The sequence below is a fragment of the Ambystoma mexicanum genome, chromosome 8 (assembly GCF_040938575.1).
Source record: "Ambystoma mexicanum isolate Mex_15411 chromosome 8, UKY_AmexF1_1, whole genome shotgun sequence".
NCBI lineage: Eukaryota > Metazoa > Chordata > Amphibia > Caudata > Ambystomatidae > Ambystoma > Ambystoma mexicanum.
Window position 1 is genome coordinate 148,953,218 of NC_090929.1, and position 11,889 is coordinate 148,965,106.

The following is an 11,889-nucleotide window of genomic DNA, read 5'->3' on the forward strand; positions in this document are numbered from 1 at the left end:
GTAAGGCATAACCACCTGGTTCACATTTCACTGAAATAGAAAGACACAGTATGAGATAGCCCTGCTCCAATTAAAAATAATATATCAAGATTCTTTTCACAAATATGGTCATCTATATCTAAGGAGTGATGAGAAACAGTGCAACAATTATTTACAACCCCTGATCAAGAAGACATCTTCCATATGTTCTGAGGAGTAGATCGACCAATGGGTTTAACAAAACAGACATATTGTGCTTCTTCTAGAATGTGTCATGACAGTCAGTTAGCATCCTGGCAGGTGCATGCTGCCTATCAAGCGGCTCGAAACTACCAGTGTCTGCCCTGATCTCCCAGCCACCTGTTCATCTTCCTCGGGTATCTCCATGTTTTTGGACTAAGGCCCCCAGCCCTCCCCATCGCTTCCCCCAGGACCCACCTCATCCCCATGATATCCAGTACCCCATACTTACTTGCGCCCCAGGGCTTCTATTTCTGCCTGCTCCACTCCCTTGTTGTCCTCGCCAGCCCACCATGGAAATAAAAAAGGGACTTGTCCCTTTTCTATCTACTATGGCGGTGGTCATCTTTTGACGGGAGATTGTACATGCACAAGACACACATAGCTTGTCGGCCATAAAAGAAACTATTTAAACTTTTCACACCTCAGAGTGGGACCCAGGATCTGAATAGCAATCACCCCCTTATTCAGGGGCAGACAGGGCCAGTAGCAGTCCTGAGCCAACTTTGAGGCCCTCGCTTCGCTCTTGCTTAGCTAGGCACAGGCTGGTAATGCATACATGCTAACATTCTGTGACCAAAAATCTGCAGGAATCTTAAAGTTTCAAAAATAGTAACTAGCATAATGATGCTATCCCATGAAATGATGTCACATGAACTTGGCCTTCAGTCACCACAGAAAATGACCTGAAGTGACATATGGCCTTGAAGAGATCACAGGAAAAGACTGCCTGGTGTGGCCTATACAAAAATGCTCTGACCCATGATTAGAAAGAAATGTACCAAATAAGTGAACTGTGAGCAATGTGACCAGCTTCTTCCTCATTAACACATATTTTCCTCTTCAAACATACCCACTGATAATCACAAGATGGCCAGCCAGCAGGGAGCTGAAGCACAAAATACCCACTGAAAAGCTATAAATCCTTCTATTTGAACAAGTGCCTGCTGTGGAGGAACCGGTGTGAAAAGAAATCAAGGTGATAACACTTCTGTATACCCCAAGGGAAGTGACGGCCGCAAGGACTCCCCAAAATGCAGCTTGTAAGGCAAGCCCCAGGACAAAAGTAATATAGAGAAAAATATATTGCTGTGTTATACAACTGCTGACTGGCAACATGCAGCAGTTGCTGGGGGCCTCCCTCAGACTCATGGCCACGTTCAACTAAAAGGTTGAAAGGCCCTGATGCCTTTCATGCCCTTGACACATAAAATATTTCATATATCAGGATGCTGATCATGTTGTGCCGGGCCTCAGGCAGCCAGGCCAAAACCAGGCCAAAAAAAAAAAAAGAAATATATATACCCTACCTAAATCGGTAGGGTTGGCAAGTATAGTGATGTATGTATGCTCCCAAACATCATGGTGATTATTATTTTGAGGCATAAATGCAAAACACCTTTTATTTTATTTATTGGGTTTTTGTAAGGCGCATCTGTACTACAGAGGTTTTTGGAGGCGCCACAAGGCAAAAGTGGGGCGGGAGCACCGGGAACAAATATACAGTAATAATACAAATATATGCAATAACAGTCCTACTAGGCCTTGTGATATTCGGATCATGCAACTGAAGTGAACAGAGGCGTAGGAGCAGATGGGGGGCGGGGGGACCGGCAATGGTAAGTTCTAGTAGGAGCCCAGGAGGGGAATTTCCAAAGGGTGCCAGGGGAGGGCCAACTGGCTAAGTACAAGGGTGGAGGTGTCCCAGGGGATGCCAGCCACGGGCAGTCAAGGGAAAGGCCCAGAGGGCAGTGCTGAAGGGGGTGGCTGCTGGTAGTGACTGGCTGGAGGGCGTGGTATCCTGTAAGACTCATGAGGGACCACGCCACCAGTCTCAGCAGCAGTGGCGAGAATAGCAGGGGAGGGAGAAAGGGAAAGAGGAAGAGAAAAGACTAGTTTTGAGAGCTTCCCAGAACTTAAGATGGTCCAGTTCGAGTCGAAAAGGGGCAGGGAGGCTGTTCCAAAGGGATGCACCAGCCAAGGAGAGAGTTATGCCACTCACTCTTTGCTTGTAGAAGCATTTGATCAGCAGAGAGTTAGAGCTAGAAGATGGAAAGTATCTGGCAGGTAAGTATTTGGGGAGAGAAAGTTGGAGATGGCATGGTCCCAGGCCCCAGAGAGCCTTGTGGATGATGCAGAGGAATTTGATCCTTGCAGCCACTGGCAGCCGGTGGAAAGATTTTGGAGCTGGAGAGATATGGTCCCTGGGCTTAAGGCCAAGGATAAGTCGTGCAGCCCTATTCTGGTTTAGTTGAAGGAGGTTAAGGGAGGAAAGAGGAAGATTGAGGAAGCAGCTGTTGCAGAAGTCCAGCCTGTATATGACCAGAGCTCTAGAAACATTGAGCTTCTGGGGGAAGGTGAGGAAAGGGAGAATGCCTCTAAGGAGGAGAAGCTGAAATTGGGCCTTCTTAGCAAGGTCAAGGATGTTAGAAGTAAAGGAGAGAGAGGAGCCGAAGATGACCCCAGGATTTGTATCCTCAGTGCATGGTGAGGGAGGAGGGCCCAAGGAGGGTGGCCAGAGGGCAGGAGTGAAATGGGCACAAGTGTCCCAATAAGAAGGATCTCAGTCTTACTAACATTAAGACAAAGATCATTGGACGCACAGTAGGCCTGAATAGCAGTCTGGCAATCTGGGATGAGAGAGGAGGTAGAGGAGGTAGTAGTGAGAAGCTTGAAGGAGAGTAGTGTGTCATCAGCATAGCACTGGAAGTGAGGGGAGAAGGAGGAGATCAGGTGGGCAAGAGGAGGAAGGTAGATGTTGAAGAGCCAGGGCGAGACGATAGAACCCTGTGGAACACCACATGTCGAGAGAGAGGTGGTGAAGGAGAAGGAGCCCTGTTGCGCATGGGAAGGGTGATAAGTTAGGAAGGAGGTCAGCCAATCCAGTTCCTGGTCTGTGATACCGAGGGTATCGTAAAGCCATTTTATGAGGACGGAATGGTTGACAGTGCCAAAGGCCAAGGAGAGATGGAGTAGAATGAGAACAGCTGGAGAGTTAGAATCAAGATTAACGAGCAGGTCTTCACAGGTGTTCAGGAGAGCATTTCAATGCCTCTGGATGCCCGGGCTCTAGATTGATGGTCGTGGAGATAACCAGCAAGTTCAGTATGGTGGATCAGTATGGGGAGGACCAACATCTCATGGAATTTGCCTAGGAAGTGGTTAGTAGAGGTAGGGTGATAGTTAGCCAGGCAGGAAGGGTCTGCAGACAGACATTTTTGGAGAGGGTGCACAAGGGAGTGCTTGAGGGATGGAGGGAAAGAGTCAGAGGCAAAGAAATGGTTTCAGAGATCATCTAGAGCAGGGGAGAGAGAGGAGATGTTGTCCTTGGAAGAGCAGAGAGAAACATTCTGGCAATTGTATTCATTATCTGGTACCGATGAGCATAACACAAATCTGAATCTTCAAAAATGATCACTTAACAGTACGGGTAAATAACTCTAAAACAACCTTTTGTAATCCATATTTATTTCCATCTAGTAATTCATGGAAAGAATGAGATGCATTTCTACCACAAATTCCCTCTTCACATCAGGCAGTGATAACATTAGTGTTCTTTCCTGTGGCACTGCTTCGCTGTTAGAACTTATTTCGACATGTCCATGGTGCTCTGTGGCTGGCGTCTGTCTATCTGTTGTTTCTTAATTGTTGTAGGAAATATTTGCCTGTTTTTAGGGAGTAAAAGCGGCGGTATGTAGCTTATGTTTAGAATGGTGTATGACTCCCTCGAAGCAGCAGTTAAAAGCGAGAGATCTATGCACATTTCCAGGGTCCCGAACCCCCTTTTTGCATGCAAGTATAAACAGACTGCTGGACTCAGAAATCAGGGGGCATAGCAGGCCAGTAAGGCTAATCAAAATACCTACCAAGATAAAAAGCGGCAAAACATATGTAGCCCACTGATAGAAGTCTTAGAAGTCCTGGAAGCCGCAACACAAGTTAAGTGAATGAAAGCCCTCAAGATGCCACGAAAACTCAAACTGCTGTATTCCCTGAAATACAGATCCATGCTGGCAAAGACAGTACCTATGCAACCCAAGCAAAGGTTACTGAGAAATTAAATAAGGTCCAGATGTCTCTGAGATAACACAAGATAATAATTTCCAAGGCATAAGCCATACTTTTTAAGATCAACCAGCCTTTCGAAGTGTGGGATGTTCTGACCCACTGGCTCTGCCCTGCAACATTACTGTGTGCTGCTTTCATCAAAAACAACAGAATGGCCGCCGGAAAGCCTTATGCGCGCTAAAAATCATTGAGAAGTGTGCAGGGAAACCTGAAAAATAGGTTGCCAAATCTCTTTTTGCCTATGTCAGTGGTAAAACAGGAGACCACACTGCCAAAGCCTATCATTGGGCTGCCCACAGAGTGGAATAGAACTGCTTGAAAAGGCAGTGCTGCATTGCCAGGAAAATCCAGAAGTGTTTAAAATCCGTTTTTCCTTGGCTGTTGAAAGTGCAAAATCATGGCTCCCAAACAGCAGAGAAGATTAACATCCTTGTGGGGTGTTCACCATCACCTTATTTAAGGAATCCCCATAAGCACAATGTCAGGAGAAACACCTTTCATCATAAAAAATCCACATTCAAAAGGTGCTGGCATGGAAAAAATATGTCAGATATGGGCGCAGTACCGTCGCTCGCCTGTATACAAGCTGTCATTTGCCTATACTATCAGTTTAAAACTTGTGTCTTAAAATCAAATTGTAGAAAAGAAGAGACTTGCCATCAAAAGCAATATTGATTGCTACAATTAAATTTCTATGTTTTAAAAAGACTGGAATGAAGAGATGTGTGTGGATATTTGTAGAAAATGTAAATTGTATTTTAGAAAAGACCATTTTTAAACTGTGTTTTAAAAGTGGACTAATGTCAGCTACACTGGACTTCAGGACTTCAAAGACATTCCACAGCGTCTCCCCAAACAAAGGAATCTTCCCCAAGCTCTCTGCTCAGGAACTGGCATTGAGTTGTTAAGGGAAGTGGGAGGAGATTTTGGCCTGTTGCTCTGAGTGGAGACAAAAGACTCACTTGACTGAAAGGAAATGCAAATTCGGGTGTCAACAGAAACCAACTGCTAAGGAAGAGAGGCTCAGGTTGCTCTTGGCCCAGCCAAACCTTGGAGGCGGAGTTAGACTGATATGTGTATCTGAAATTCCAAGGAAATATCTTTTTGGACAAAGACTCATAGAAAACTGTGAACAATTTGGAAAAAACTGTATTTTATAGGTTGTTAATATGAAAATGCTGCTCACAGTTTGAAACTACTCTGAACCCTGCGCGTTATTCAGAGACCGTCTGTCATGATGCCCGCTCCCGGGGAGCCGGTTCAAGCCCTGCGTCCCCGAAAGCGGACATCCAGTCCCCAAGGAAGGACCCAGCAACCCCATATAGGGGCCCTTTTGACCGTGTCCTGGCGCCTATGGCGCCAGGCTCATAAAAGACATCAGTCCTGGCGCCATAGGCGCCAGGCTCATTATGGGAGTGCTTGGGTGCACTTACCTGATGCAGACCATGCTGCAGGATCCCGGGCTCCTTGAGGCCTGAAAGGAACTACTTTACCTGTGGGACTAATTTACCATCCGGGCGTGGTCGGGGAAGGATACATACCTGATTGGAGGAAGGATACATACCTGGAACTTCTTCCAAGGCTATTTAAACCCCACCCGAACAGCCACACGTGCTTCGCGTTGTTCTGCATCTAGCAGCTGGACGCTCACCGTGTCTGCTCCTGCATCCTGACTTCTGCCACGCCTGCCAGCATCCTGGATCACCTGCAAAGGAAGAGAAGAAGAGAACAGAAGAAGGAAAAGTCCTTACCTGCTAAATCCGCATCCCGGAGACATCTCGCCGACAATCCTGAAAAGGAAAACTTTTATTTAAAAGCTCATCGCGTCGATCGCTGCAGCGCCGCATTCCACTCACCTTTACAGGGCGCCTCCATGTTCAGCAGCGATCATCCGGATTCGCAGTCACGCCCCAACGCCTAGGGAGAAAAAGACCAGAACAAAAGGTGAGAGAGAGAAGGGAATAAGGAAAGCTAAATCTCCATGTTAAGACTTACCTGTTGATTCATTCCCTCTTCATTTCGGGTCCGTGCCGCATCCTGGCATTTCCGGACCCCGGCCCCCTAAGGGGAAAAAGAGACAGCACCGTTAATGAGCGAATGAAAAGACATTACTTAAAAACGCTCATTAAAGACTTACCTGATTTCTACAAGGATTTCACCTCTCATCTCGGGTCGGTGCCTGTTCCCCGGCATTCCGTACCCCGGCCCCTATGGGGAAAAGACACTAGCATTAGTACATTAATGCATGAACACAAGGGGAACCTCTTATCAAAAAACTTACCTGGAAGCCAAGCAAGTTTGGTTCTCACCAATCCGAAAATCCAGTGAAGTAACTGGATACCAACGCGCCCCTGCATCAGAAGCAGGATGGAGAGCTCGTCCTTCCAGACCCTAAGGTGAGACGCTACGAGGAAGCACAGAAGGGTTTCGAGGAGGGTGAGAGGGGAAAGTGGGAGGCCGATTGCATTACCCCGCAGACAGTTAATCCCCTATTTTCACCTACAGAAGGATACTTCTGCGAGCCAGACAAGCCAGATTTGGGGGCCCGGTCCAGTCCATCTTCCGAACCCTGCGCATCACCTTAGAAGAGGTCAGCAGCGCGAACCAGGCCAGCGCCTCCGTGGGAGTCAGGTGAGCGTAACAGAACGCGAAGCCTTCCTACAAATTCCCACCCAGGCGCTATGGAAAGTTCTGAGACTGATCAGTTGGCCCAATTACTGGGGGAATTACGGGCCGAAGTACATGCCGCTCGTCAAGAGACTAATGCCCTCAGGAGGGAATTAATAATATCAAAGGAAAGAACTGATGACCTGGCCAGACAGCTTTTGCAAGGTCAAGCTGGGAAAACTCCTCTACCCGGTTCCGGAGGGAACCCCGCTCCTGTGGATTCCATTAACCCTGTGCAGATTAATCTACCTGGAAACATGCCGCTGGCCCCACCCGAACGCTTTGCTGGGGACCCCAAACGATTTGCCGTATTCATGAATCAGTGTCGTTTGCACTTCCTATGCAGACCTGGGGCCTTCCCTAATGATCAGACCAAGGTAGCCTTTGTATTGTCATATCTCAGCGGCTGCACTGCCGATTGGTCAGTTCCACTGGTTACTCAAGATGACCCGATTCTCCGTGATTTTCAAAGGTTTCAAGCAAGCATGGAAAGGTTATTTGCTCGACACTCTCAGGGGCAGGCTCTGGATGACGAATTTCTATCCCTGCGACAGGGCAATCAGGACCTCCTATCCTATATTGCAACCTTTAATAGACTAATTGTGGAAACGGGATGGCCAGAGGATAAAAGAGTCACGTTTTTTTATCGAGGCCTACGCGGAGAACTTAAAGATGTCTTGGCCCAAGTTGTAAATCCGCCCCAAGAATGCACAGAGTATATAGACTTAGTGGTCCAATTGGATCACAGACTTCAAAACAGAAAAGCAGATCGGTCCAGGTTTGAGACCCAGGTGTTGGCCAAGACCCATGCTAATCCCAAGGGAGTTGATGTCTCTGAGCCTATGCAAATTGGAGTGGTTAAAGGTCCCTTAACTCAAAAGGAACGTGAAGGGAGGCGGCAGTTAAAATTATGTCTTTATTGTGGGAATTCTGAACACTTTCTATGAGATTGCCCGGCAAAACCGCCCAGAAAGGCGGTAGGAGCCACTGATAAAAACCATGAAGACTCTGTTTCGGGAAACGACTCCGCCCGACAAGTGTAGGGGTCCGCTTGCCGAGCTTGAAAACTAACTCTCAGACCTCGCATTTCATTGTGCCAATGGTTCTCGTAGATCCAGAACAGCCTAAGCGGTTGCATGCAATAAAGGCATAAATCGATAGTGGGGCTATTGGAAACTATGTGGATCGTGAATTGGTCTCTAGGATTAACCTCCCTCTCGGTCCTAAAACCAGCAAAGATGTCATCACCACAGTCGATGGAACTGAAATTGCCTCTGGACCGGTAACACATTCCACTACTGAGGTGACTCTTATTGGTCCCGACGGCCATCGGGAGGGTGTTGTGTTTGCTGTAATCAAGGCTCCACAGTTTCAGGTTATTCTTGGAATCCCTTGGTTAGAGACACATAATCCTCAAATTGATTGGCGAGCTAAGAGAATAACCTTCCCGGATTGTACACAAACCTGCTACCCAGAAAATCTGAAGATTAATCTAGCATCTGTAACCTCTGCCTCCATGCAACTACCTCCGGAATACCAAGACTTTCAGGACGTCTTCCAAAAGGAACAGGCCAACACGTTACCTCCTCACAGATCGTACGATTGCCAAATCGATCTGGTGCCCGGTGCACAACCCCCTGGTAGCAGGATTTATGCCCTTACCGAACCTGAGAATCTGCATTTGAGACAATATTTGGATCAATACCTAGCTAATGGTTTTATTCGCCCGTCAAAGTCCCCGGCATCCTCGGCTTTGTTCTTCGTGCCCAAAAAAGAAGGCGACCTTAGAACTTGTATCGATTACCGCGCATTGAACCAGATAATGGTTAAAAACCGTTATCCTCTGCCTCTGATCCCTGAACTCCTTGACCAGGTGAAGGACGCTTGCATATACACCAAGTTAGATCTCCGGGGGGCTTATCATCTGGTACGAGTTAAAGAAGGCGACGAATGGAAAACTGCCTTCCTTACTAAATACGGATTATTCGAGTACCAGGTGATGCCTTTCGGATTGTGTAACACGCCGGCTGCCTTCCAATACTTCATGAATGATGTGCTTCGGGAACTCATCGATGTTTGTGTTGTCGTATATATCGATGGCATTCTGGTGTACTCCTCTTCGGAATCTGATCACAGAAAACACGTCAGGGCAGTACTTGAAAAACTGCGCCAACACAAACTATTTGCTAAATTGGAGAAATGTGTTTTCCATACCACAGAAGTCGAGTTTCTAGGTTTCATCCTGACACCCAAAGGAGTCCGAATGGACTCAAGAAAAGTGGATGCCATCCTCAAATGGCCATCACCTAGCTCTGTAAAAGGGGTTCAAAGCATGCTCGGCTTTGCCAATTTCTATCGCAGGTTTATCCCGGAATTTTCACACGTGGTACAACCCATTACTGCACTCTTGAGGAAAAATAAACGTTTTGAATGGTCTGAAGAAGCCGAGCAGGCCTTTCAGGATTTAAAAGCTAAATTTACCTCCGCACCTATATTGAAACACCCGCGTCCAGATCTCCCTTATGTCGTCGAGACTGACGCATCCAGCCTAGCCATGGGAGCTGTCCTGTCCCAAAGAGATCCCAAAACCAACCAACTGCATCCCGTAGCATTTTGGTCCAGAAAATTCTCGGCACCCGAGGTTAATTATGCAATCACGGACAAAGAACTGTTAGCCATTAAGTCCGCTTTTAAAGCCTGGCGGCATTATCTGCTTGGCGCTCGACATACCATCACAGTGATCACTGATCACCGGAATTTACAGTATTTGAAAACCGCCAAGGCTCAGTCATCACGGCAGCTCCGATGGGCTTTGTTTTTCGCTGAATTGATTTTGTGATTACCTATCGACCTGGCTGCACGAATGGCAAAGCAGACGCCTTATCCCGAATTGTAATGGGAGAATCTGATACAAACTCAGAACCAGTACCAATAATTCCCGAACAGAGGATTCTAGGCATGACTTCGTTACAGACGCTTGAAGACATTCAAGCCAGAGTGAAACAACTCCTGGACCCTACAACCTTACAGGAATGGATACAAAAGGGATCAGACTTTACCATAGATAATGGTTTACCTTATTTCCAAGGACGCTTATTCCTGCCACATAAGGAATTACACAAACTAGTTATTTCCGGTTATCATGATACATTAATAGAGGGAAACCCCGGTATTGCCAAGACAGAGGAAAAGGTGAAACGACAATTTTGGTGGCCCTCTTGGCGAAAAGATGTTAAATCTTTTGTGATGTCCTGTGGTGTTTGCGCCCAAAATAAAAGTCAAAAGAAAAAACCAGCCGGTCTCCTTCAACCTCTAGACATACCGCCAGCACCCTGGCACACCCTATCAGTGGATTTTATTACGGACCTGCCTCCTTGTTCGGGGTACAATACTATTCTGGTAATTGTGGATTTGTTTTCCAAAATGGCCCACTTTATTCCTTTGAAAGGTTTACCTTCAGCTTCTGTCCTAGCCAAAGAATTCCTCGAAAATATTGTTCGGCTACATGGATTCCCATCTATACTTATCTCTGACCGGGGAAGCCAATTCATTTCCCACTTCTGGCGCAAATGTTGTCAAATGGCGCAGATCGACGTAAGATTATCGACCAGTCACCACCCTCAGACCGATGGTCAGACCGAGAGGACAAATCAGACCCTTGAGCAGTACTTACGATGTATGTTACAGCAATCTGAAAGCAACTGGAAAGACATTCTTTGGATAGACGAATACGCATATAATAATTCGGTGCACTCTGGAACGGGCCACAGTCCTTTTTATACTTTGTTTGGGCATCACCCTCGAACCTCAAACCTTGACTCACCTCAGAACCTCGGAATGCCTGCAGTAGAATATCTGCATTCTACAATTACCCAAGCCTTCAAAGAGGCAACTACGTATTTACGACAAGCCAAGAGAAAATACAAGGAGAATGCTGATCTACATCGGAGTGAAGCACCTCCGTATCAGATTGGGGATCAAGTGTGGGTAGCTACCAGACATTTACCACTCAAAGGGCCTCAAACTTTTAACCCAAAATATCTGGGACCTAATTCTATTACGGCAATAATTAACCCAGTGGCTGTTAAACTTGATTTACCAGCTAGTATGCGAATTCACCCTGTTTTTCATGTGTCACTTCTGAAACCAGTGGTACCCGGAACCCGACTACTCAAACCTCCAGAAACTATTCTAATAGATGGGGAGCCCGAATTCGAAGTGAAGAAAATTTTAGACTCAAAAATGTTTAGGTCAAAACTGTTCTATCTAATTGATTGTAAGGGGTAAGGACCCCAGGAGAGGTCGTGGGAACCCAGCGACCATGTGCATGCACCTCGATTAGTCAGGAAATTCCACCGACTCTTCCAAGACAAACCAAAACCCCCGCAGGGAACAACCTTGGGAGGGGCCTTGGGGGGGAGTGCTGTCATGATGCCCGCTCCCGGGGAGCCGGTTCAAGCCCTGCGTCCCCGAAAGCGGACATCCAGTCCCCAAGGAAGGACCCAGCAACCCCATATAGGGGCCCTTTTGTACAGTGTCCTGGCGCCTATTGCGCCAGGCTCATAAAAGACATCAGTCCTGGCGCCATAGGCGCCAGGCTCATTATGGGAGTGCTTGGGTGCACTTACCTGATGCAGACCATGCTGCAGGATCCCGGCCTCCTTGAGGCCTGAAAGGAACTACTTTACCTGTGGGACTAATTTACCATCCGGGCGTGGTCGGGGAAGGATACATACCTGATTGGAGGAAGGATACATACCTGGAACTTCTTCTAAGGCTATTTAAACCCCACCCGAACAGCCACACGTGCTTCGCGTTGTTCTGCATCTAGCAGCTGGACGCTCACCGTGTCTGCTCCTGCATCCTGACTTCTTCCACGCCTGCCAGCATACTGGATCACCTGCAAAGGAAGAGAAGAAGAGAACACAAGAAGGA